Here is a 26,266-nt window from a genome sequence, read left to right on the forward strand (position 1 = left end):
AAGACCAATCATGGCAATGTTGAATAATGAGGGTGAGATAACGGCACCCTGTGGTGTACCTTTCTCCCCCAGATCTAGCGGTTGCGATACAAGTTCAGCAACTTTGAGAGTAGCTTTCCTGTCAGTGAGGAAGGACCCTAACGTAGTTATAAAAGCGTTTGCCTAGATTAAGGGAACATATTGAGGCTAAAATATGCGAGTGAAGTATGTTATCAAAGCTTTTTCAAGGATCGAGGCTAGAATGGCTCGTGTGTCACTGGAGTTGCTATCAATAATCTGATGTTTAATTAATTTCATGGCGTCCTGTGTAGATAGACCTGCTCTAAATCCGATCATAGTATAGGGGTAAATGTTCATATCCTCCAAAAACCGCGAGAGTCGGTTGAGAACCGCATGCTCTGCAATTTTGCCCACGCAGGATGTTAGCGAGATGGGTCGCAGACTGTCAATGCTGGGCGTTTTTCCAGGCTTGGGGATGAGGACTGTAACAGCAGTCTTCCAAGCTAAAGGGACGTTTCCGTTCTTCCAAATTTCATTTATTTCATCCGTGAGGTATTCCACTGACTTATCATCTAAGTTGCGCAATGTTTTATTTGAAATACCATCCGCGCCCGATGCAGATCGGCCATTGAGTCCGTGCAGGGCCCGACGGATTTCCTCTACTCCAAACTCCGCATCAAGAAAGGTGTTATCCTGCCTTGGTAGTCAGGATGCGCTGGAGACTGACCTGATTTGACTGGTAGGTATTTGCTAGCCAAATTACGTATCAACTCCTCCTCAGAAGTTTCTCGTACGGCTTTGTGTATGGTTCTGGCTATAACACGCCTCTGATTGGATTTAGTATTAGTTTCATTGAGTAAGTGCTTGAGTAGTTCCAATTTCTGCCGTTACGCATTTGGCCATCTACGGAATTGCAGACCGCATCCCACTGTTGTTTCGAGAGGATCCTGCAATGCTCTTCAATGTGTCTGTTAATCTCAGATACCTTTTGCGAAGCCTACGATTGAGACGCTGTCTCTTCCACCTCTTAAGAAGGGACTGTTTGGCCTCTAGTAGGTGAGCTAATCGACTGTCCATTGTTTCGACGGGGAGGTCGGTGCATATCTTTGAGGTAGCGCGCCTGACGTCCTCTCGAACCTGAGTCATCCATTGTTCTAGGGTGGGGCCTAGAGTCGGAAGGAGGTCTGTCGTCCCGCAGCTTACGAAACTTGTCCCAATCCGTGTAAAAGAGATCGCGCAGTTTTCTTCCTGCGATGGAAAACTGGGTCGCATTGATATAATGATCGCTGCCAAGGTCCTCAGCCAAATTATGCCATTTAGCTTCGGCAATGTTTTTTACAAAAGTGAGATCAGGGGTAGAGTCCCTACATGAGGACGTACCGATTCTGGTAGGAAATTTAGCATCAGTGATCAGTGTCAGATCGAGATCCGTAGCATTCTGCCAGAGCTCCTTGCCCTTATTAGTATCGTACCTGTAGCCCCAGGTGTGAACGGGGCGTTAAAGTCCCCGGCAACAATGAGGGGGTTGGAGCCTGCTAGGTTCACAGCTTTACGAAGTAGGGCCTTGAAGCGCTGTCTCCTATCATTTGGGCTACTGTAGATATTGAGAATATATATGCTGCGTCGGAAGATGCGGCCAGGAATAATCTCTGTCATGACGTATTCAATATTGCTAGTGGTCCATATTGGATCATGAGTTATATGAGTGAGCTTATTGCGAACAAAGGTGCAACCCCCCTACCTCCACTTTGACTAGGGGCCGGGCGAAACCCGGTTAGCGAGACACTAGGTGACATGGTTTCCTGTAAGAGAATAACGTGAGGTGGTTTTTCACAGCTACGCAAATATTGCTGTAGAGGAGCTTTCTTCTTAGTGAAGCCTCTACAGTTCCATTGCCAAATACAAAATGTTCAAGGGGCGCTGCCATCATGTATGGCTGTGGGGTGCTCCTAGTTGGAGTAAGGAGCGTGGCTATAGAGCCAGCATCGATATGAGTGGAGCGTACGAGCGGTACCGGTGGGAGAGCGGTGCCACCACATTCTCGAGAAAAGATTCCATTTTGGCTAAGCGCTTGTTGGTACCCTCGTCTAAGGCGGTTACGTTATTCTGCAGTGCAGAGAATTGTCACCAAGCTGCTTCAAACCCTCGCTAAGCGCGGTTAGCATTTCGCGTATCTCAGATTTCGCTCTGCCTGACGCATTTTCCTGCTCGCGAGTAATTGCCCTCTTTTTCTGCGGTCGACACTTCGTCACTGCTCTCGGCCATAGGGACCTCCATAGCTTCTATGGTGACAGTAGCAGGTGGTTGCGCGTTCCTAGCGTTCTTAATCTCGGCTATTTCGGCCATTAGTTTTAGCAATGGTATCCTTCATACGTGCGTTTTCTTGCTCTAATTTTTTTATCTTTGAGAAATTATCATCATGCTCCGGCAAGTGAACCCAAAGGTCACCTCTATCGGTCCTCCACGCACCCGATCGGCCCAGCTGGAGAGATCCCCCTTGTAGGCAGCCGACGACTGTTGATGCAGCTGGCGGCCCTTGGACCTGGAGCGGGATCTGGAGTGACTCCTAGACTCGAAAACGAACCGAGGAGGTGGATCGCCCTTTAGAACGACCTTGGGAGTGACGCTTGGAGGGGCCTCTGGAACGACGTCGGCCCCTGGATCGTGATCTGGAACCACGGCGCCCCCTCGAGCTGGGACGGCATTCCTTGTCTGGTCGTCCATCAGGGCCGGCTTGTCCAGCATTAGAGGCATCCCTGTTGCGTTGGTCAGGCGAAGGGCTTCTTGTACGGCTTCTTTCGGCTCGGGCTCGTTCTCGTCGACGGCGTCGAACGACGTATGGATTTGGAAGCGTTGTTTGCATTCTTTCCTGCCGTGAGGTGGCGCTCACCACACAGTTTGCATTTGGGTGTGCATTGATGCTCTTCATCGGGGCTTGAAGCTCCACATCCCCTGCATATGGCTTCACTGGGCGACGGGCATACATCGGCACGATGGCCGAGCCTACCACACACGTAGCAGATATCAATCTGTTTCCGATACAGTGTGCATCTGACTAGTGCATTTTCGTATCTGACGTAGTTAGGCACCCGGTAACCGTCGAAGGCGACTATGACGGTGCCGGTCTCCTTGATTCTTTTGGCCGCCAAGGCCAGGGGGTTCCTTGAGTTAACGATCTTGCGTTGCAAAACCTCGGGTCCGTCACAGCGGGGGATGTCCTTGATTATGCCTTTACACGTGGCGTATGGTGCCGTGCGGTAGGCCGCTACCTCGTGCATGCGACCCGCCACCAAAATGCTTCTGATTCTGACATACTTGGTAGCATTCTCCTCTTCGGGAGTGCTAACCACGATGATATTCTGTTGGAAATTAGGGCAAATCGTGTCCAACTCACGTTTCGATGTCTCAATACAGGCGGCGGTGGTGACAGCATCAGCCACCATAGTCGGGCCTACTTTGGAGATATTCAGGCCTCCTCTGATTCTAAGCACAATCTTGATATCCTCTCTGGGAAGCGGCGGCATCCTGCTACGGCGAATAATGCGATTCTTGATGCTTGCTCCATTCTTGGTGCGCTCACTTTGCTCGGACGTGGCGTTAGCTCCAGTCCTATGGTTCGCTCCGGCGACAGCGGCGTCTTGCCCAGCTTGCGAGGATTTGGGTGAAGGACGTCTCTGACTAGCCAAATGCCAGCCAGAATCTTCTGAGAAGTCTTCGGGGTGGAGTTCTTCTCCTTCCACGACTTATTGCATGGTAACAGAGTCCACCAAACGGCCCAAGGGCCGGGAGCGACCTCCCGTTGAAAGATCCAGCGGTGAGGCTTAGCTCCGCCGGTGGCGGAGTCGAAGTGAAAATAGGTCGTAAAACTTGAAAAAGTCCACTACTGCTAAAAGTCTGGTATCCAGTTGTAGCTCACAACATCACGGAACCGATTATAGCAAATCGGACGCACACAAGCAAAAATCCGTTGGAAGCGTCCCATAAAGCGAGAGCCGACGCGGAGGCGTCTTTACACATCGGCGCACCCAGCGTCTTCCACCGTGGTTAGAACAGAAATTCCGTGATGAGATGTTCTTCGCCGAATAGAACACTTGCAACACAAATACCAAGGGGAACAAGACACTCTCCGCTTGTGGTGGAGGTACTTGGTACTTCGATCGAGACGACGGAGCCGCTGCCGCTAGGTCTACGCCGAAGCCGACGCCTCGCTCGACTACCTCCGACACTACCGGGGACGCTACCGATGTCCAACAACGGTGACCAACAGTCGTCGCCGGCTCCTCCGGCGCGGACAACCGGCGGCTGGATGCGTCAGATGGAGCCACGCCCTTTCTCTGGAAAACCCGGCGAGGACGTGGAGGAATGGCTTACCCACTATAAGCGTGTAAGCAAGTGCAACGGCTGGAACCCCACGGCTCAGCTGGAGCATTTCGTTCTCTTCCTGACAGACACGGCGCTGGTGTGGTTTGAGAACCACGAAGAATCATTAACAACCTGGAGCGCTTCGCTACTGAGATCGCAGAGTGCTTCGGAGATTCTACCACGAAGAGGAAGCGGGCGGAGCAGACATTGCTTCAGCGTGCTCAAGTGCCAGGTGAGACCTGTACCACGTACATAGAGGCGATCCTGATGTTGTGTAAGACGGTGAATCCTCGAATGTCCGAAGAGGACAAAGTTGGGCACCTTCTCAAAGGTATTGCCGAGGATGTATACAACTACTTGATTGCCAAGGAGAGTCTCGCCTCGGTCGCTGACGTCATGAAGCATTGCCGCACATTTGAAACCTTGAAGCTACTACGCCGCATCACGCCCAAGTTCGGCAGGCTAGCAAATGTGGCGACTGTAGCAAGCATTGAGGACAGCTACAATATTATTTAAGGTGAACATTTGACAGCGTTCTGTCTGGTGGGGAAGAAAATATCATTGAAAAAGGTACACTAACCAACGAATTATAAAAGTAAAAAACTTTTACTTTAAAACCCCGACGTTTCGGGTCCAACTCGGACCCTTCCTCAGAGGTGACTGTGGGGCGCCAGAGAGCAACAGAGTTTGAAAAAGGAAGGAAATAGCCTTCCTCTCTTTAGGTCCGGGGGTCACTCTTGGTTTGATTGACGTGCCGTAGTCCATTGAAATACACACTCGGCAGAGCACCTGCAGACCGGTTCATGTTGCCGGGTGTTGCCTGAATGTACCAGAATTCCACAAAAGTCGTTTGAGGTAATTTGCCTCGAAGCGACGACGCGGGAGTTGTCAAAGGCGATGCGGTTGTCGTTCCCCTCGCTATGCTCAGCTAGTGCACTCCTTTTTCTGTCGAACTTGCGGACGTCGTTTCTATGTTGTCGCAGCCTTTCTGGGAAGTTCTTCGTTTCCCCCACGTATGAAGCGCCAGAATCCGCACAAGGAATAGAATAAATAACTCCTTGCGCTGTTTCTGTATCCTAAAAACTTCTGCCGTAGACACCTTCACAGCCCATCTGAACTCTATTGAGCCGGCCATCCAGTTCACCGTGGAACGGGAAAAAACAACTGCTTGCCATTCCTCGATGTCCTCGTGAAAAAGATGGGTGGTTTGCTGCAATTCTCGGTGTACCGAAAGCCAACCCACACCGGTCGCTACCTCGACGCTGGCTCCAATTACTTTTTCCACCATAAATCAGCGGTGGTATCGTCACTACTCACGCGTGCACGGAGGGTTTGTTCGTCGGATGATAAGCGGACGGATGAAGAACGGAAGGTCAGATGCGACCTTCTAAAGAACGGCTACTCCAAAGCTTTCATTGAGAGGGTTGCACGCCGCCACGCCCGCCCCCGCAGACCCCTTCAAGAGGACATTGACTCGTCGTTTCCCAGGCCTGTCCGCGTCTGCATTCCCTCCGTTAAGGGCACCAGCGAAGCGCTCACACGCGTTCTGTGGGAGCAGGGCATAAAAGTTGCGCACAAGCCAACTTCTAGCCTTACAAAAATTTGTACGAACCGTCAATAGACAGTTTATTGGGAATAGTCGATGGCACCTACCGACGGCATATTGAAAGTCGTTAGACCGCCTTATATACCAGCAACCAACATTCCGTCGACTATTGGCCACCGATAACCAATAGAAATTTCCGTAATAACTTTCAATAGATGCTAAAGGAACGTTCAATTGAAAGTTGTTAGACCGTTTTGAAACGTCTTATATACCAGCAACCAACATTTAGTCCACTATTGGCCTCCATTAACGAATTGAAATTTCCTTTATAACTTTCAATAAATGCTAACGGAACGTTAAATTGAAAATACGCTGTTTTTAAGCGTCCTAAATACCTGTTACCAATGTTTCTTTGACTATTGGTCATTGAAGCTTGGTTGATGCATCTTGCCTGATGGAGATTACTCTTACTTTAGGAGAACGGCCGAATGTAAATGCAGGCCCTTCTGCGCTGCATGCACTAGTCACCCTGGCTTGCGTTACGGAAGGGCCTACACTTACACTTGGCCATCGTCCCAAAGTGGGATGATCTCAAGCAGGAAATATAGCTGTAATAAATGTTGCTGTAATGTGCAATAAAGCTTTTCATAATGTAGTTCTTCAACGCACCAACACACGCTTAAAATTGTGTTAGGTACATCAAGTTTACTGTAAACATTAAATTATATGCAGTCCACAAATGTTCATACAGGAAATATTTGCAGTGTGCCAGCACATCTGAGTAAACATTTGACTATAGTGATGCCTGAAGTTAGTGACTGAAGTTCTGACGCATGTTAGCAAAGTTCCTGTCCAAATGACCAAAATAAGTGAACACAACTTTCAAACAAAGATGTTTATTTTTTAGCACAACATGTGTATACATCTATAAAATTAGTGTCTTGATAGAGCACAGAACTTCGAAAAAGGTACTTAATGTGTAAACTGCCTACAGCGTGGCAAAATGACAATACTAAGGAAAAGATCACTTGCATAAATAAAAATTATTTGTAAGATAATCAGATGTATATATACGAGGGGAAGTCAAACAGTAAATTGACTTTTGCTATCTTTCCCAGTAGGGTTTGTTAACACTGCTACACTCGGCTACTTTTCTTGACAGCACTGTGGAAGCTACAGAACCTACAGAAAATAGTACTTAAGTTTGCTGATAATTTTCTCATTTGCCTTGCTGAAATAAATGCTGCTTTATTTATTATAAGACTGTAACAGTGGCGGAAAGTCACAAGTAAAATACAGTTATTGCTCACTTTGCAAGAATGTCGTCCAGTTCTTTCTATTTCATAGACAGCACCACCTTTTCAGCATGCCCGTTTTCCGAAGTAAACAAGGTGTCCATGACTCAGTGTGCGGCCGCAAATGCATTGTTTAGTTCTCCAAGAAAAATATACGCATAATATGACACTAAAACGTACACTGAACATTCAAGATGTCTCTTCCATTCACATTTCTGTTTTTTTAAACGCGTGAACGATGCGAGCGAGCAAAACCGAAATCAGCCGCAAGCTGCTGTACTACTTGCGGAGCCACACGAATGTGTGGAAGCCCCGACTCCGTAGCCTTGGCTCACTGTCAAGATAAGTTGTCGCCGAGTATAGTATTCAGCACTGTGTTAGTGTCTGAAACACTTCTCTGCAATTTGTCACTCTTATTCCTGCTTTAGTCAGAGTGCAGCAGACCGTTAAACATGGCAGTCCCATTGTCGATCTTCACCAGGCAGGAAATGAGGGCAGTGATTCGCTTTTCTCTGTGGAAGGTGTTAAACCTGCAGAAATTATATAGATTATATAGAAACCTGCAGAAATTATTATAGATTTTTTATATGTTTGGGCCATTGAAAGCACTCGGGGGAAGAAGATTCGCTATTGACGGAGAAGTCATGATGCTGTGCAAAATTGGTTACAGGTGGAACCAAAAAACTTTTTTTTTCTGACGGAATCAAGAAACTTGTGAAACGTTGCACAAAGTGCATTGAAGTGCAGGCAGGTAATGTGGCAAAAATAATGTATGCTTCAGTTTTCTATCATTAGAATAAGTGTACCGTTTCTCAAATGTGCCTTTACTTCTTGACTTCACCTCATACATAGTAGTTAACAAGTAAACTATCTGAAACCATAGAAATTTACATTAGAGGCATCAGAAGTTACAAAATCACACCATCTCCCGCTAAAGGGGACCATGAGGCGATGCGAAGCACTGTTTCGGCATGTAGAGCCCGCGTTTCAGATGTGGAGTGGTGAGGGGGAAAGGGGGAAGGGGAAGTGGAGAAGGCGAAAGGGGAGGGGAAGAGAGATGGGAGGGGAAGGGGAAGGGGAGGGGAGAGGGGGAAGGGGAGGGGAGAGGAGGAGTGGAGAGGGGGTGGGAAAGGGAAATGGGAGGAGGAAAGGGGAGGGGAAGAGGAAGGGAAGGTGATATGGAGAGGAAAAGGGGAGAGAGGGATGGGAGAGTGGAAGTGGAGAAGGTTTGCGCATGCGCAGTAAGGGTGGTCACGCCGCACGCCACCACCAGCGGATTGAACTCCGCCATAAGATGGCTTCACATCTAAAAAGCATATTGACGCTGTTGACAGTGCAGATACACAACTGCAAAAAATGAAAGAAAAGTACGAGAGTGTGATAATATTTGTAAAACATATGTGCTGTAAAAACCGCCAAACTGCATGATCACAAACTTGCCCAAGGCTTACAGCTCGCTCTATGTAACTGTGTATAAACTTGCGCATTAGAAAATCACAAAATTTGACAAGGCAATGTAATTGGTGTTAGATTAACTTAACGTGACTGTTCATACACTTGCACATTACAAGATCACAGCTCTTCACTGCTGCTTGCACAATCCATCTTCAGCTGCCCAGGCGACTCTGGTTCCTTCGACAGAAGTGGGGCCACGGTGTTACTTCTCTACAGTAGATTCATACCCGGAAGCCTAAAACAAAAACAGGAGTAATGACCAAACGTTTCCCAAGAAAGGGTGTAACATACAGTATGCTCCCGTCGTGCTCGAGTTTTCTTAGTTCTGTGTGGGTATAAATGCAGTGCACGGCCAACATATTCAGTAAAATCTGACTCCACACAATGATAAATACAAGGGCATGCTGAAGAATAACTGCAACAAAAAGCACATTGTGGCAGAACTTTTTATACATTTGATATCGAAGATCTGAACTTTACCCCTTTTAGCTCACTCATGCACCAACGCAAAGCTACAGCTCTTAGGCAGAGATGCCCCCTGTGAGCTGTATGTGTTAACCACGTGTAATTGAAAGTTAAATTATGTGTGTGAGTAATGTCATTGGCTGCTATCGGTAAATTCTGTTCTTGCGGCGAAACGTGTGCATGAGTGCATCCACACAGGTACATTTGTATTTCTGTAGATATACTATGATATTCATATGATGTGTTTCTTAAAGGGAATGCAATGCAATATGCATCATATGAAATTTTATTTATTGCACAAAAGCACAATACCACTGCACATACATGACGGTATGCACATTCATCATGCATCCATTGCAGGTAACATCTAAAATTAAATTACGTGTTAACTTGTGAATACAACTAATGTAGCTTTCTCCAGGCTGCTCACAATGGGACGATTATATAATGTCAGAAACTCAGTTCGCTAAATGACTATTGTGTACTGCCAAATTGTAGTCATTAGTTTCCATGATTCTGGTTGGCTAAAAAAGGCAATACTCCTCTCCAAAGAAGCACAGGCCGTATGGGGAAAAAGGTGGAAATGCTAAGGCTTACAAGGCATCAATCTTGAACCACATGCCATCACAATAAAGCACGCAAGCTTTAGCAACCCCCGGCACCCAGAATCCTGGAAGCTACTGACCGCAATTTAGGAATACACAATAAGCATTCGGTGAAACTGATGTTTGAAGTTGTATAATTGTTCCAATGCCAACAGCTTGAAAAAAGGCAGTCTAGATCTGTTGTGTGCTCACATAAATACATTGTCTAATTTTACATTTGAGCAGCAACACATGCATGACTTACGCATGAGTACCGTGAAGTATGCATAACTTTACTGAGTTTTCACCAATAAATAAAATATTCATATGTTGTACATACCACAGACCACTTTAACATCTGTAGAGTATGCCTAGAGAATTCACTATATCCGATAGACCATTGGGCTTGTCATCATCAGAAAATGTCATTGGAGGTGGTGCTACAAACTGTGTTTTTTAATGTCCGTACACGTAAAGGTATTTAGCGAAGTTTTGACGCCAAAGCGGGGCGACGCGCATACAATTCTTAATAACCAGAACAAAATCATTAAAGCTAAATATGGTTTAGAAGGATTGATTGTTGGGCGAGTTGGTAATTCATGATGAAAGCAAATAGCGCGAAAAAACGGTGGAAATAGCAGAATCCAATAAAATGTGCTCGAACGCATGCCCTAATGCTCAACCTAGCGCTTGCACAGTTAAGATACGGCTATTCGGCCACACATAGACAAGGATCCGTTCGACTACAGTTCGTTTAACTAAAGGCTCAACAGGCACGGGTGCCGGCCGCATCAGGCAACCTATCGGTACCTATGTTGCGGGTGAATTAAAACGTCGGTCCGAATTTAACTAAACTGGCTGTATTAACACCTAAGCGTAAGTGCAAGCACACCCATTAAGACGAATATCACGGTAAATACGTGCCTTTGCGGATGCATACACATGCACACGTTTGGTCACACGCAAGGAAAACACGTCTCTGATACTAGTCACATACGATCTTGTAGCTGTTGAAAAGAGGACGCGCAGCATATGGAACTTTCTTAGACACGTTCACTTTTTTAGCGCTCAAAACGAACAAGGACGGGGGAAAAAACAACGCGGACACCGCGTCATTCTTTTCCGACCTTGTTCGTTTTGTTCACCATGAATTAGCAGCATACTTAAGCGCACGCGCTTTGGACACGGTCAACGCTTACAAGCGGGCGCCGTCCCCGCCCTACAATTATTAAACCAAAATTGTGACTCATCGCGAGCAGGGCCCCCCCTTCCAACACCACTGCCGACAGAGGAGAGCGCCACCACAACTCTGTTCAAATCCCCCGCCGAAACACAGCCGCGCATGCGCACACTTGCTTTCCACTCCAAACAAAAAAAAAAAAGTTCGCCTGCACTTAACATCACACAACTTTGCCTTGATCCTGATGAAATGATACACACCAACAGGCTCGCTACGTTAACAAAAGCTCACTTATCGTCTACTAGTCAAGAAAAACATAGTTACAGCGTTATTATCCTGCTCACGGGGTTAAAGCGCTGACAGCAGTAGCGTTCACGTACCTCTTTTCGTTCGGCGACGGCTCAACGATATGAAACAGCAGGTATTCGCTTGAGTCTTCGTAGTAAGCAGCAGCGGCAGATCCCACAACACGAACACAGAGCGCAAGCACCATTCACAAAAGAGAAAATTCAACTTCAAACTCGGCCCTTTGGGAAGCGGCATGGACGCGACGAGCAACAAACAAGCAAAAGTGGCACCAGTCCCGCAGACGTCAACGGGTCCGCATTCGTGCACCATTATTTTTTAATCCTAACTTAAAATATTCATTCCTGCTTGTAAATAGTTAAAAAAACATTTATGTAAATATAAAATATATTTGATGCGTACAATGTCTTGACTTTTGCAAAAAAAAAAGAAGAAAAATTGGAATGTATGCGCGCGAAATTTGAAATGTCTGGTGCAGCTACAGGCACCGTTATTTTGAACAGTGAGCAAGAACGCTAATAATTGCTACAAAACGTATATATCTTGTGAATTAAAGTTATTCAATTGGTGCACACGTATACACGCGAGATTTTACTGTAATGATTCATAGTCCTTATGTCAAGCTAAATAGATACCAAATACAACTTTTATTCAGACAGTGGTATGAGAAAAAAAATACTCGGGGGTCTGAGCACGGTGCATGAAAATTTTACACGTAATTTGTGCGTGTGTGTGTGTGTGTGTGTGTGTGTGTGTGTGTGTGTGTGTGTGTGTGTGTGTGTGTGTGTGTGTGTGTGTGTGTGTGTGTGTGTGTGTGTGTGTGTGTGTGTGTGTGTGTGTGTGTGTGTGTGTGCATATATTATGAGACGATATATATATCATCCACGCTCCAGTGGTTATGGTGCTCGACTGTTGACCCGAAGGTCACGGGATCGAATCCCGGTAGCGCCTGCCGCATGGATCATATCATTCATTATCATTGATTAATACTGTCAGCCCTGTTGTAGGGCTATTACGTACATGAGCGGAAGGTACATTGTATTATTATCACGCACTGAATGTACGTAGATTATACATTATTATATAGATCCCCGGGCATATATACATACATATATATATGAAGGTTAATATAAATAAATACACAATCACAGACAGAATGTGCAATTGATGACAATGAAGTAAGAACATGACCGTCACCAAGGGCATATACCACAGCTTCTTTTTTTTCAGGGACGGGGGGGAGGGGTCGACGACCTTTGCGTCTGTTTGTATATGAGCGCGTACAAAATGCAAAATGTAAAAGTTGCGGTGCGTGGGGCAGTGGCGTAGGCAGAAATTTGTTTTTTTTTTGGGGGGGGGGTGTACGTACTTGATCCGACATTGGGTCCGGGCAGGTAGGTGTTGTCGAGTGTCACTTTGGGAGCTCTATCCCATCGGAGAAAAAAAATTTCGATGGGGGGGGGGGGGGCACGGGCCCCATGTGCCACCCCCTGGCTACGCACTGGCGTGGGGGCCCGGTGGGGGAGGCGCGTACACACATGGAAAATGTAAAAGTTGCAATGCTTGGGGGGCAGGGGGGGGGGGTTGAAACACCCAGCACACCTCCCATGGCTACGCCACTGAGATCTTTTTAACAAACATTATTTTCACATTCTTCAGAGAAATTTCTTTAGACTAAAGTAAAGGAACTTTCTTTTAACGGTATATTAATAGAACGTGAAAGTCCATAGCCCGTCATTAAAGTTGGTAGATCGTTGGTTAAACGTTTAAAGACCGCCAATGTCCATTTTTGTAAGGGCACACTCGGCCGCTTCTTCCCGCGCCCAAAAGACAGACCGCGCAAGGCAAAAGCGCAAGGAGTGATTTATTCTATTCCTTGTGCGGATTGTGGCGCTTCATACGTGGGGGAAACGAAGAACTTCCCAGAAAGGCTGCGACAACACAGAAACGACGTCCGCAAGTTCGACTGACGAAGCAGTGCACTAGCTGAGCATAGCGAGGTGAACGACCACCGCATCGCCTTTGACAACTCCCGCGTCGTCGACTTCGAGGCAAATTACCTCAAACGACTTTTTGTGGAATCCTGGCACATTCAGGCAACACCCGGCAACGTGAACCGGTCTGCAGGTGCGCTGCCGAGTGTGTATTTCAATGGACTACGGCACGTCAATCAAACCAAGAGTGACCCCCGGACCTAAAGAGAGGAAGACTCTTTCCTTCCTTTTTTAAACTCTGTTGCTCTCTGGCGCCCCACAGTCCCCCCTCAGGAAGGGTCCGAATTGGACCCGGAACGTCGGGTTTTTTAAAGTAAAAGAAGTTTTTTACTTTTATAATTCGTTGGTTGGTGTAACTTTTTCAATGATAACATAATATTTACAGCGTGTGTGTGTCCTCGTATACCTTGTTAAGAGTAGAGGGGAAATGACAGAAAGGAATAAAAACAGGAACGTAACAAGGAAGGGGGAAAAAAGGGGGACATAAAAAAAGTCAAGAGGGTCAGTAAGAAGGGTTTTACTTGACAAGTTGACGCGAACATTGTGTTAGTTTAGGAAGCGACAACATTAGAGCATGCGCATCCCCACCTTCCACTAAACGGACAATGTAATGACCCCGCGCATCTAGTATTGCTCCTTCCAGTGTAAGGCCACGAGTGGCATTTTTACCGTCCTTCTTCGACGTTTACCGTGTTAAAAGAATTAGTGGGTTTGGGACTGAGGGCTTTCAGCGCATGCTTTTACGTGTCGGCGTGGGTGTAAGATCTGAGGTCGCACCCGTCCTTCAAGTGAAAAACTTTCGTTGGCTAGTACTGTTAGGTTCATGAAGAATAATTCTCTGTCACTGTTATCCGCGGACAAAGAAGGTGGCTTCGCGGTAATGCCCAAGTCCGTGTACTTGTCAAAAGCATCGGAGTCTGTATCAGCCGTGTTCAATAAGCATGACGACGTGTCGCTGGCGAAACTTCGAAATGAGGCAGTAAAGTTGTGCAAAAGATATAATCTCGAAAGCCTAGCTCGGTCAATAGGAAATAGCAAAAAGTTGCAGTCAGCGCTGTGTGTGTGTTTGCGTGTTCCTCTCCGTCCGCGCCTAGTCGCGCCGTAGAAACTTAGCAAGACACATGTCTCGACTACCACGGCCGCCTGGATCATCGGCGCGCGCGGCGGTGTGCGCGCGCCGATGATCCAGGCGGCCGTGCGACTACTACAGCAAAACCTATATGGTTCCGCCGTTGAAGCAGAGGAAGTGCTTTAGATCGAAAACCTGTACCATTACTGTAGATGTCTCGCGCGCGCGTGTGTGTGTGTGTGTGTGTGTGTGTGTGTGTGTGTGTGTGTGTGTGCGTGCGTGCGTGCGTGCGTGCGTGCGTGCGTGCGTGCGTGCGTGTGTAACAACATACAATAATCAGTATGCACTTAGTGGCTGAAGTGCGCACTAGGGGCCGGATTTTGCTATCGCGTTCAACTCTTAAAGTTGAAGCTTAAGCCTTTCAGCCCTGGATTTTTATTTTCGTCGGGGACCTTTTTTGTGCTTGTTTTCCTAATAGTTATGGACGCAGAAGATCACAAACAATAAATTGAGCCAGTGGGGCAAGTATTAATACATTTACAGACATGACATCAAGTTATCATGGCTCAGCGGTTGTGAAATGAGAAAAATGGCATCTTTTTTTCCTGCTATTCACTAGAGTACACGAAATGTGAAACACGTCTCATTTTTCAGTGTGATACTCATTGAAAGAGCTTCGGTACGTCGATCCGAAAATTGCGCTTACCCGCCTCGGAGTACTCGCCTCGGCGTCACCCATGACTTCGGTCAAGCTTCTGTTTTTTTTTTTTTTGCGGCTCCCAGCTTCGCAAGCATTTCACCATTTTGGTGTCAATCGCAGTGGGAAACATTGAAGAAGTATTCGCCCAAGAATGGGCAGTTTTGGTTTCATTTCCGAGGTGCTAGGGGAAATTGTGTGTGATGGTGTCAGTTGACACTACCAGGGCCGAATGGGTTTATGAGTCCGCCAATTTTTCTCGACTTTCTGGTAGATACCGCAGCCTCGGTACTATATTCACGTGACGAGCCCCATGTGTTTTTCTCGCTGTTTTGCTTCGTGGCGCAATTCTACTGGTGGCATTGAGTGCATCGGATTAGAAGGTTAACAGAAGTTGCTTGTCATAGTCAGTGGCGCTAAAATCACTGCGCTGAAGTGCGTAACTTAAATTCGCGGGAAGTTCGGCTACCTCGGAAAGGCATGACATTGTGTTTGAAATGTTGGCCACCTTTGTGCCAGGCAGCAATTTCAGGATTTATAATATCTGGGGTTTTACATCCGGAAATGACGATATGATTATGAGGGATGCCGTAGTGGAGGGATCCGGAAATTTCGACCACCTGGGGTTATTTCACGTGCACCGACATCCCACATTACACGGTCATCTATCATTTCGCCTCCATCGAAATGCGACCGCTGCGGCCGGAAATTAACGCGCGACCTTCCGGTCAGCAGCCGAGCACCATAACCGCTACAACACCGTGGCCAACAAATTTCGGGTTTTGTAGACTTGTTCCCAGCGTAATGATGTACACTGCCCCTTTATTTGCCTGCGGTGCGGAATCATAGGGAAGAAATCCAATGTACGATACTCACGGATTCAAGAGGGTCATCGATATTTTTAGTATAACCACTGGTCTAATAATAATCCATAAGAACTTGCAGCGCACGCTGGCACACGGACAAAGAAGAGACATCAAGACAAGCGCTGACTTAAAAGCGAATTTTATTTCGATGGTACACACATGTATATACACAAACAGAATTGCACATGCGCGAGTACATGATGTCGAAATCTTCTTTGGACAATGATAACACGTTATCATTTATTTCACTCAATGTTAAGAAATGCGTACATGACAGTTCGCTCCCCGCAAGAATGATAACTCCTTGGGGGATATAGCACTATTGAAGGTTTATTAATCAATTTTTCTTTCTTAAATTGCCGCAGCTTCAATAATCACTCGGATACATGCAGCGCGACTGGCATGAAGACATGAGACACACAAAACACAGACGATCGCCGACTTCTTGTCTTTGTCCAAGTGGCGCTGCATGTATCCGAGTATGTACCAACTCGCCCAAGTCAAAGTGTTATTCAATAATCATCTTTTTTTTCTCACATGCTGTTTAAGCGATAACAGTAGTGTCACCAAAGATATCAGTGCAGCCGCACTCAGAGCAATGCTGCTCCAAAAAGCCATCTGTACCTTTTTGCGTGTTATGCTGTGTACGTTCGTTCCGTGCGTCCTTTCTGCTTGAGCAGCACATTGCAAGTTTCGAGTTGCTTGCCGTTCTTCGCGTGACATTAAAATTTGTTGCTATAGCAATCATTCCTTCGTCCTTGCGGCGAAAGAATGCAGAACAAACGCTCAACCACGTCTGTGAAGACACGTTTTACTTTCGTGTTATGCCGATTTCTATGAGAGAGGGATCAGGCGTATTTTTTTTTTCTTTTTTGCAGGCACACCATACTCCGTGACACTGGCTCCTTTTGATTTTTTTTTTTTTTTGCGTGCTTCACCGCATAACACTTTTATTGCGACGAAGTTGACTTGTGCGTCCCCTTTTCCATGAGATCGCTGTAAAGCTATTGTTGCAGTTTTGTAAGGCATATGCACGCAAGCATGATTTTTTTTAGGATTGCATATTTGAAGGGCAAACATAGCTAGAAAGAGGTTCAACGTGGCTGCAGACAGCACAACTGATTGAGAAGCTGTTGAGATTGCACTGGCGTGGCAATTTGTTTTACCATTCCTTGGCAGGCAGTAACGAAAGGCACCTATTTCATTCAGCATGTTGTGTTAAATTATGAACTCTCGCCCTCGCCCCCCACCCCCGCTCTTTTTTTTTCTCTCACTGCAAGGGGTCCTTCATCACTTCCAGCACGGACTGAATCCGGACGCAGATTCGGTCGTGGACGCGGACGGCCATTCTGCGAATCATCCGTCAGCAGGCGCATCAACATGACGGACGGTGTCGAGCCGGATTACTCTCGACCGCAACCTCTGCGTTACCCGCACCCGCTGCCAGCAGACCGGTTTGAGGGCATTCAAAAACATGCAGGCCGACAGAACGCGAAGCTCGCCAATGTTTGTTTAGCATTGAGGATTGTCGAGGAATGTAATTTGTTTTGGTGAAAATGGTGTTGTTGGCGGAATGGCTGCATGGGCAGAAAAATCTCCTATACAGAGAGCTGCAGAAGACGGACCTCGCTGCTGTCGCGCGTGTGACCCTACATACGACGGGAGGATTATTATTATTATTATTATTGTGCTGGGCAGTATCGAAGATACATATATTTCGCTACTATCTTAGATACGTTTTGGGTATCTTGTATCTGTATCGCGATACGTCACGCAAAACAAGTATCTCTATCTGTATTTCCGATACATTGAAAGATATATCGTGTATCTTAAGATACAAGATACACCACCACCGTGTGAAGCAATAAACGTTGGCTGAGCTCGAGCTTCTCAAACTGATACTGCTGCCACTAAGTCACCGGAATAAAAGTAAAGGCAGTGACATTATTTCATCTTTCCGCAAGATTTGTCCAGCGAGGATAGGTGATAAGCTCTGAGCGTCCCTATATATTGGTTGAGCAGAGTTACAAGCTGGCGCTCGCGTCGTCTCGACAGACAAGCGCGAACGTCTGCGCCCTGCCGAATTTTCGTTTAATCGTTTTTTTAGTTTTGTCAGTGCCATGACACCTGGCACTTAGCCACTCTCCTGTGCCGCGTACTACAATGCGTGCGGCGTCTTTCGCACACATGCCGATGCCGCTTTAAAATCATTATCGAAGTTCCTCTTGTGTGGTGCTTCGTTACGAAGTCTGAAGAATCCAAGTGTGGCGGGTTGCTTGCCTCTCGGGGCTTTTCGCATTTGCTGGATTTAACAGAAGAAGCATTCACCTAACAGACGCCATCTTGGCGTACGTCTGTTTTTCTTTTATTCAAAGAGTTTTTAAAATCATAATTTGATTGTTAGCAGAAGTTATTTCTTAGCTGTCCTTCTTTTCCATCCCATGCATTTTCTATGTCTCTATATTGTTTTTTTTTTTTTCTGCCGGTCTGCTTACTACAATACGCCTTTAACGCGCTGCCAATGTAAGCTCTCTGCTTTATTCCTAGTTTTAACTGTCTACGTCATTTCTGCTGCTGTTCTTCTTCAAGTGGAATATAAGTTTACATACTTATATAGTTTACATACTTTTGTATAAGCACACTTATATACTTATACATAAAAGTAAATTCAAGTGGAATATAAGTTTATATACTTATATTCCACTTGAATTTACTGTTATGTAAAAGGGATGTTGAGAATAAATATATAATAATCCGGGCGCGCCTGCAGTATACAGTAACGATAATTCTGCTTACTGCTAAGTAAATTAGCAAAATTGAGTTTGCATTGTAATAACGTAAATTATCAGGCGCCATCTTAAATACGTTGGCAAAGATATTCGAGAAACACTGTTATACCAAACGCTCCGTTTTTTTTATGAGTGTCCCAAAGAGTCGTTTTACGCCATTTTCCATGGGCACTGAATTTAATTGCCGTAGCTATTCGGGATTACCCGCCGTGGTGGTCCATTGCTTATGGCGCTTGAATGCTGGCCCGAAGGTCGCGGTAGCCGGATTTCGATGGAGGGAAAATGGTAGAGGCCCGCGTGCTTATGTAGGTTTTAGAACCCCAGGTGGTGAAAATTTCCGGAGCCCTCCATACAGCGTCTTTCATAATCATATCGTTAATGAGAACTAACAGGCAATAATACCAAGGAAAGTATACTTACGAAAATAATACTTGCCGCCGGCAGGGACTGCCGGCGGCAAGTATTATTTTCGTCCACTTTACTTTCTTCATATTTATATCCTGATTACTACAAATAACACCACCTATAATTTCCTTGGCAATATTGCCTGTTAGTTCTCAATAATATTGTGTCTAACAAAGAAAAACGAGCCCTTAAAAGTCATCTTCTTTCCTACATTGATATCGTGGTTTTTGGACGTAAAACGCAACAAGTATTATTAGCTCTTGGGGGTGCTTCGTGTATCGTGTTTCTGTACTTATTCGCTGTGTTTGATACGGAACCGCTTTTCTATTTTACCCTAATATATTTGTTTTCGTTGTTTAGGATTCCCTGAATCCTTTACTGTTGCTAATAACAAGGTAATCGGATATGTAAGTGTCAATAACGTGAATAGCGGCGGTGTCCTGCAGCGCTTTCCGCAACTGTACAATACCTCTGAAACGTTTCTGGGCTGCACATTTTCTTGGTGATGTACACCTGTCCGGTGATCCGTTATTGCGAAAACAGTAATATGTTTACCGGCGAGGTAGAGCACAACAGCGGTAGTTGCACCATTGTGCGGAGGCTTCTTATTGAAATTCATATCGTTAGTTGACAACCCGCTTGCTGGTCAGCAAGCAGAGCAGCGACTAGCTCCCATTAATTACAAAAGCTACAAGCAAGAACCGTTATCAGCGAAATGTATGGAGAGCTGTCATGTTACGCAGCTAAAACAACGCCAGTAAGTTGTTTCGGAATGAAAAAGATGTACCTAGAACAAGAAGCACAAAACTTTTGAGATACTAACAGAGTTTTTATTCAAATGAAACAGAATTGGTCGTAGTTATTCAATTTTCAAGCGAACATTTATGTGCATAGGCGTTTAATGCTGCATTATATACATATATATTAACAAATTTGAGAATGTATCGAAGTATCTTAAGATGCAATTGGAATGTATCGTATCGGATACAATCAGTACTGCTGTATCTTATATCTGTATCTCAAATACTTCTTGCCTGAGTATCTTGTATCGTATCGCGATACAATTTCAAAGTATCTTTGCCCAGCCATGGATCATACAGTGATGCGCCGATATCGGCAGTTTTTGTTCTTTTCTGGATAACAGGTACCGACGGTGCACAATGCACTGCTGCACATTATGTTTCCTTCTCTTGGTTCGCATCTTCACTTTAAAATGAGTGTTCAAACACGGGTTGTACGCAAAGACAACCGCGTTCGGCGACTGCGCCACTTTTCCGGCCGCAGAATGCTGCGTGTGCAATGATTAAAGCAACAACTTACCCGCTACGCTCCAACCTGCTAATCGGCGAGCATTAAAAGTGATCGACATCTAAAAGTGATCGTCTTAGAATACGACACCAGAAATAAACTGAAGTAAGCGCCAGCAGCGCTGAAATAAACTGCGAGGACAGCCATACGGCTCCAGCAGAAGAAAAGTGAACTGGTTGCCAGCCTGGTTTCCCGCTAAAGCTGGGGCGTTCCGCCGCCTAAATCTCGATGTGAAAACCAGACGTCACCCTTTAAACGCCCGCACCAAGCCGCTAGCACCGCTATATTGAAGTCCGGCAGTGTCATTTGCTTTGTAAACAGTGTGGTGCATGGTAGTCTACACTGTGGGCGCCGTCAGAAAAAGCCCCCAACTACGACAGCGTGGCTTTTAATAATATTTTCTCTAGCGCTGATTTAACGAGCAGGACCTCTTTTTTCTTTTCTTTACCCTCATTTTCTGTGGTGCTCATCTGAGAAACCGCAGCTAATCGCGGAGGCCAGGAACTACCTAAGAAGCTTAGTACTGTGCCATGTGTTATCATCGTAAGTTTTATGCAAATTGTGAGCTGAGCCTCGCTTGACTCCTTTCTGTGATCAAGTGATCAGCTGGGGCGCTGTCTGGAGGGGTCCGCGAGATAGCGCTGCCAGCGCTACCATTTAAAGGGCTTTGCGCCCGTTTTGAATCGTGCTAGAGAGAGGTCCCAATAATGAACAAAACTGATAGTTATTCGTCCCTCAGTTGCACGGGTCGCGAATCGCTACTAGGGGGTCGATAACTACTCGTGCGTTCAAAAAATTTGACTTGCTTCAATCCGATGTCACGGCTTTTTTAAGTAACTGTCCAGTCGTTACCTTACTGTTATAGTGAACAATTGTTAAATATATTAGTAAGGCAATGACATGACCAAAGTGCATAACGAATAAGGGAAACATTGTATACATTATCGGGATCACTCGGCTCTTTCTTATCAAGGTTTAACATCAACTTTGAAACACCACTGCGTGAGACATTGAGATCATCATGTGAAGATACTATGGCTCCTCGGAAAGGAGGAAGTTCGCAGTTATCTTGAGTAAGAAAGGAGTGAAAGTATCAGCTAACGACGGATGTCTCCATGCTGTTCAAATTTTGAACAGTGAGCTAATTGAACTGCATCAGAAGACCACCGTGATGGATTCTAGCCCTGTTCAAAGGCCGCAATTAAAGACACAGTGTTGTATACCAGGTGTTTATAGAAATGTGTCTAAAATTCTTAGAAATCAGGAAATGCTATATTAGTTCGATGTCTTCACCATAGCTTTTTCTGTAGCCACAGGCATCTTAAGATGGTTAAACACATTACTTCGGACAGTAGCTGAGACAGTTAAATTAACTTTTCAAGTAGTGGATTTATGCGGGTATGTCAAAGAGGAGAAATGAAGTACTTCCTGCGAAGATCCTATTGCAGCTTCGAAATTTCGAAAAAGCGGCCTCTAGTACTTATTCTGGCGTAATAAATTCAAACAAATTCGACGGTGAAACCGAAACCGATGCACCGATGAGCGCAACAAGGAGACGCAAGAATGACGTCGCTGTTCAAGGTAACAATTACAGAGGTGTAGGTCTTTTGCGTTTGTTACCGTATGTGCACCGTGCGTGCTATAATTACAAGCGCAGACCGCACACAACGAAGTCAACTGGTGGGTGATATAACGACGCTCACTCATTCTAGACGCCTCAGAAGAATATGACAGTTGCGCTCTTCCGCGTTTCGGTTTCGGTTTCGCCTCTAAATTTTGTTGAACTTCATTGCCTCGCAAATATTACTAGAGACCGCTTTTTCGAAATCTATAAGCTGCAACGGATTCTTCGCATAAAGGACTTTAATTTTCCTATTTCACATACCCGCATAACTCCACTAACAAAACGTTATTTATTACCTATCTCAATTAGAGTCTCAAATCATGTCTTCAGCCATCTTAAAATGCATGTGGCTACAGAAGAAGTAATTGTCAAACTTCAAGCGAATATTTAACTTTCGTTATATTTGAGAATTTCGGACACATTTCGTGAAACACCAGGTACATTTTATCTTTATTTATTTATTTTTACATACTGCAGCCTCAATGAGGCTATTGCACGAGCGGGAAAAGAGAAAAAAAACAATAACAGAAAATTAACATTCATGAACAGGCTTCCAGAAATTATTTCAGTGGTAAGCAACGCACACTTTCGGGCAACAAATTCCAGGCTTCAATAGTTCAAGGCAAAAGCTATATTTGAACATGTCAGTGCAGGTGAAAAAAGTTGCATTGTTAAGGGCGTGGTCGCTCTGCGTAGACAAAGGTCTGGAGAACTTAAGATAACTGTCTAGAGTGTCGAGGCGGGGAGAATTGATTAGACTCTGAAGAAATTTCAGGCATTCAACATGGCCACGCTTCGCAAGTGTAGTGAGACCTAGCTGAGGAAGAAAATTCGACGCAGAAAATTCCCTGTCATATCGTTTGCATAAAAAACGCAGAGCTCTTTTTTTTAACGGATTCTAGTTTTTTAATGTCGCCTTTCTTATGTGGGTTCCACACCACGCAACCGTATTCGAGAATGGGACGAATGAGAGCTTTGTAGGTAAGCAGTTTGGTTTATTGCGCGGGAGCAAGAGGAAGCGTACGATGTCAATAACCTAATTTCTTAAGGATCATGTTGCATTCGAGATCAATGTGTTTAGACCATGAGAGATTGCGTGTCATAAAGATACCGAGGTACTTGAATTCGTACACCCTGCACAAACTAACATTGTTAAAACCATAGTCAAAAGTCAAGGGGCATGAACGTCGGGTAAATGACATAATGACGGTCTTGGAGAAGTTAATATTCTTTTGCCAAGATTTATGCAGGTATATCTGCAGTTAAAGATTCAGCAGTGACATTTGAGAATTCTGAAGGGAATCTGTATCAGCCGGGCCACGTTCAATGAAACCAACACGCATGTCAGGACAGTAGTGAACGCCTGTGTTTATTGTCGCCAGTCTTTTACACCAAACGAGGGAAAGGGGAAGCGGTTTAGTAGATAGTAAAGAAGGGCACGTGTAGTTCAACAAAGATAGGTAGCTTGCGCTCTTGTGCCTGATACGATACATCTTCCCCTTCAACGTCGTTGACTTATCTGCTGAAAGTTTTGATCGTATCCCAGACGATCCGGACGACGTGCTTGACGCTGCGACCTTCGCTGCGGTAGAACTGGCTGCAAAGGTGGTTGCGGACAACTTGGCACTACCGTGGACGAGCCGGACGTGGGAGATTCTACAGAGGCAAGTACCTGCTCTTCGTCGTAATCTTCGTCGGAGGTATCCTCAAAAGGCTCGCTCGTTGCCAAGAGGTGCTGCCGATTGCGGCGCAGGATGTTCCGTTCTTCTGTTCGCACATGGAGGGAACGAGGCCCCGCTGATCCAAGAACCTTGGCTTTTCTTATCCATGTCCTTTCCCTTATGCGAACGGCATCGTTGCTCCTGAGGCCGGGAAGTACACGTTTGTTGTGTTTGCTCTGCCTGTGCTTCCTTACTCGCGTGGAAACAAGGGGTCCGAAGTCCGGTAAGGGGTCCGCAGGCGTCTTCCTTGCAGCAGCTCCGCTGGTGATCGCCCATCCTTCAGTGGACTTGTTCTATAATTCAGGACGCCAAGCCAAAAGTTCTCATTCGCCGCTTTTGTCTTTCTCAAGATGCGCTTAATTATCTGTACACCTTTCTCGGCAAGGCCGTTTGACTGAGGGTACTCTGGGCTGGATGTGATGTGCTTGAAATCGAATTGCTGAGCAAATAGCCTGAACTCACTACTGGCAAACTGGGGTCCATCGTCTGTGCAAACATCAATTGGTATACAATAACCGGAAAATATGGCTCCCAATCTTTGTATCACGGAACTGGCTGTTGTACTGGGTAATAGTTCAACTTCCGGGAAGTTCGACATTGAGTCATAGACACAGAGATAATGCTGACCACCATACTGAAATAAGTCGACACCCACGCGATACCAAGCTTGTGTCGGTGTTGGACGCATGATTAGTGGTTCTGGCGGCTGCTTGTAAGCATAAGTCTGGCATACTGAACACTTGCGAACTAGGCTTTCTATATCAGAATTTAAATTGGGCCAGTATACCAACTGCCTTGCTCTGGCTTTGCATTTTCCAATGCCGAGATGCCCTGCATGAACACGCTTTAATTTGTCCAATTGCATGCTACTTGGCACTACGACCTTCGTTCCTTTTAGAAGGATCCCTTTGACCACTGAGAGTTCGGAAGCAACCGCCTTCAGCGGACCTTCCACTGCACACCCATTCGCGAGCTTGTGAAGTACCTGCTGAAGGTATACGTCACGTTCGGTCTCACTTGCAAGCCTTCAAATGTTTTTTTCACTCACGAGTGCCGATACTACTGTGACTCCATGAACTTCGACGTCACTTGTGGTAGAGGCAGCGCCGTCTTCAGAAGCAGGTGCTCGGGAAAGCATGTCGGCCACAACCATCTGTTTACCGGGAACAAAATTCAAGGAGTAATCATATTTTAATAACCGCAAAAAGAAACGCTGTACTCTTGGCGGCATGTCAGCAATGGCCTTTTTTGATATGTCAAGCAGTGGGCGATGGTCGCTTTCAAGAATGAAAGGATGACCGTATACGAAGTGATAAAACTTTTCGCATCCAAAACCTAACGCCAGAGATTCTTTTTCTATTTGTGAATAACGTTGTTCGGATTCATTAAGAGTTCTTGAAGCGTAAGCCACAGGTCTCCAGGCGCTCCCGTGACGTTGCATCAGCGCCGAACCGACACCGTACTGCGAGGCATCCGCCGTTATTTTCGTTTCTCTGCCTGGTTCGAAAATTGCTAGAAGTGGCGATTCGCTAAGCTCTCTGCATATAGCCTGCCAGTCGTTCTCATGATTCGGTGTCCAGTCAAAAACAACATGCTTCAACAGCGAACGCAAAGTAGAAGTGCGCTGGGATAGTGACGGCACATATTTGCAAAAGTAGTTGACGACGCCTAAGAGCCTCTGTACCGCTTGTTTGTCTCGTGGTGCTGGCATTTTCAGCAGAGCTTCGACCAAAGCAGGGTCAGGGCGTATGCCCCTGCTGCTGATAATGTCACCAAGAAACAAAACTTCTTCAACGCCGAACAAGCACTTTGACGCGTTGAATGTCAGTCCTGCTTTTGCTGCCGCTAGTAGTGCGCTTTTGAGCCTGTCATCGTGTTCTTTCCGAGTAGCACCCCAAATGAGCACGTCGTCGACATATACACGCACGCCAAACAAACCATCAAATACCTCGTTGAGCGCTTTTTGAAAAACTTCGCTTGCCGATGAAATGCCAAAAGGCAGTCGAAGAAACCGATAACGGCCAAAGGGAGTTGCGAAGGTGCATATTTTGGCAGACTGCTCATCCAGTGGTATCTGATGGAATCCGGCGTTAGCGTCAAGCCGAGACATCTTCGCTCCTGCCAGCTATGCTTCTATGTCTTCTCGGCGCGGCATCTGATAATGTTCTCTCTTAAGGCATTCATTAATTTTTCTCGGGTCCATGCATACCCGCAACCTGCTGTCCTTTTTAAGCACGATGACCAGTGGGCTTACCCAGTCTGCCGGGCTGCTGACTTCTTGAATGATGCCTTCCGCTTCCATTCGCTGTAGTTCCGTGCGCAGAGGTTCTCGCAGCGCCAAAGGCACTCGTCTGGCTGGCTGGATGACGGGTACAGCACCCTCGCGAAGGGTGATCCTGTACTCGCGCTGTACACGGCCTGCTTGAAACAGCTGCGGAAATCCATCGACGATCGCGGAGGGGCTGTTGTTTGTTATGGCATCAACGTTCCGTTTGATCAGCCCCAGGTCCTCCGCGGCTTTCAGACCCAGGAGGGCGCCGTGGTCTTTCTTAATCACGAAGAAGTCTGTGCAGACGCTCCGGTCACCAATGGTCACGTGC

This window comes from Rhipicephalus sanguineus, chromosome 8 (genome assembly GCF_013339695.2).
Source record: "Rhipicephalus sanguineus isolate Rsan-2018 chromosome 8, BIME_Rsan_1.4, whole genome shotgun sequence".
Classification (NCBI taxonomy): Eukaryota; Metazoa; Arthropoda; class Arachnida; order Ixodida; family Ixodidae; genus Rhipicephalus; species Rhipicephalus sanguineus.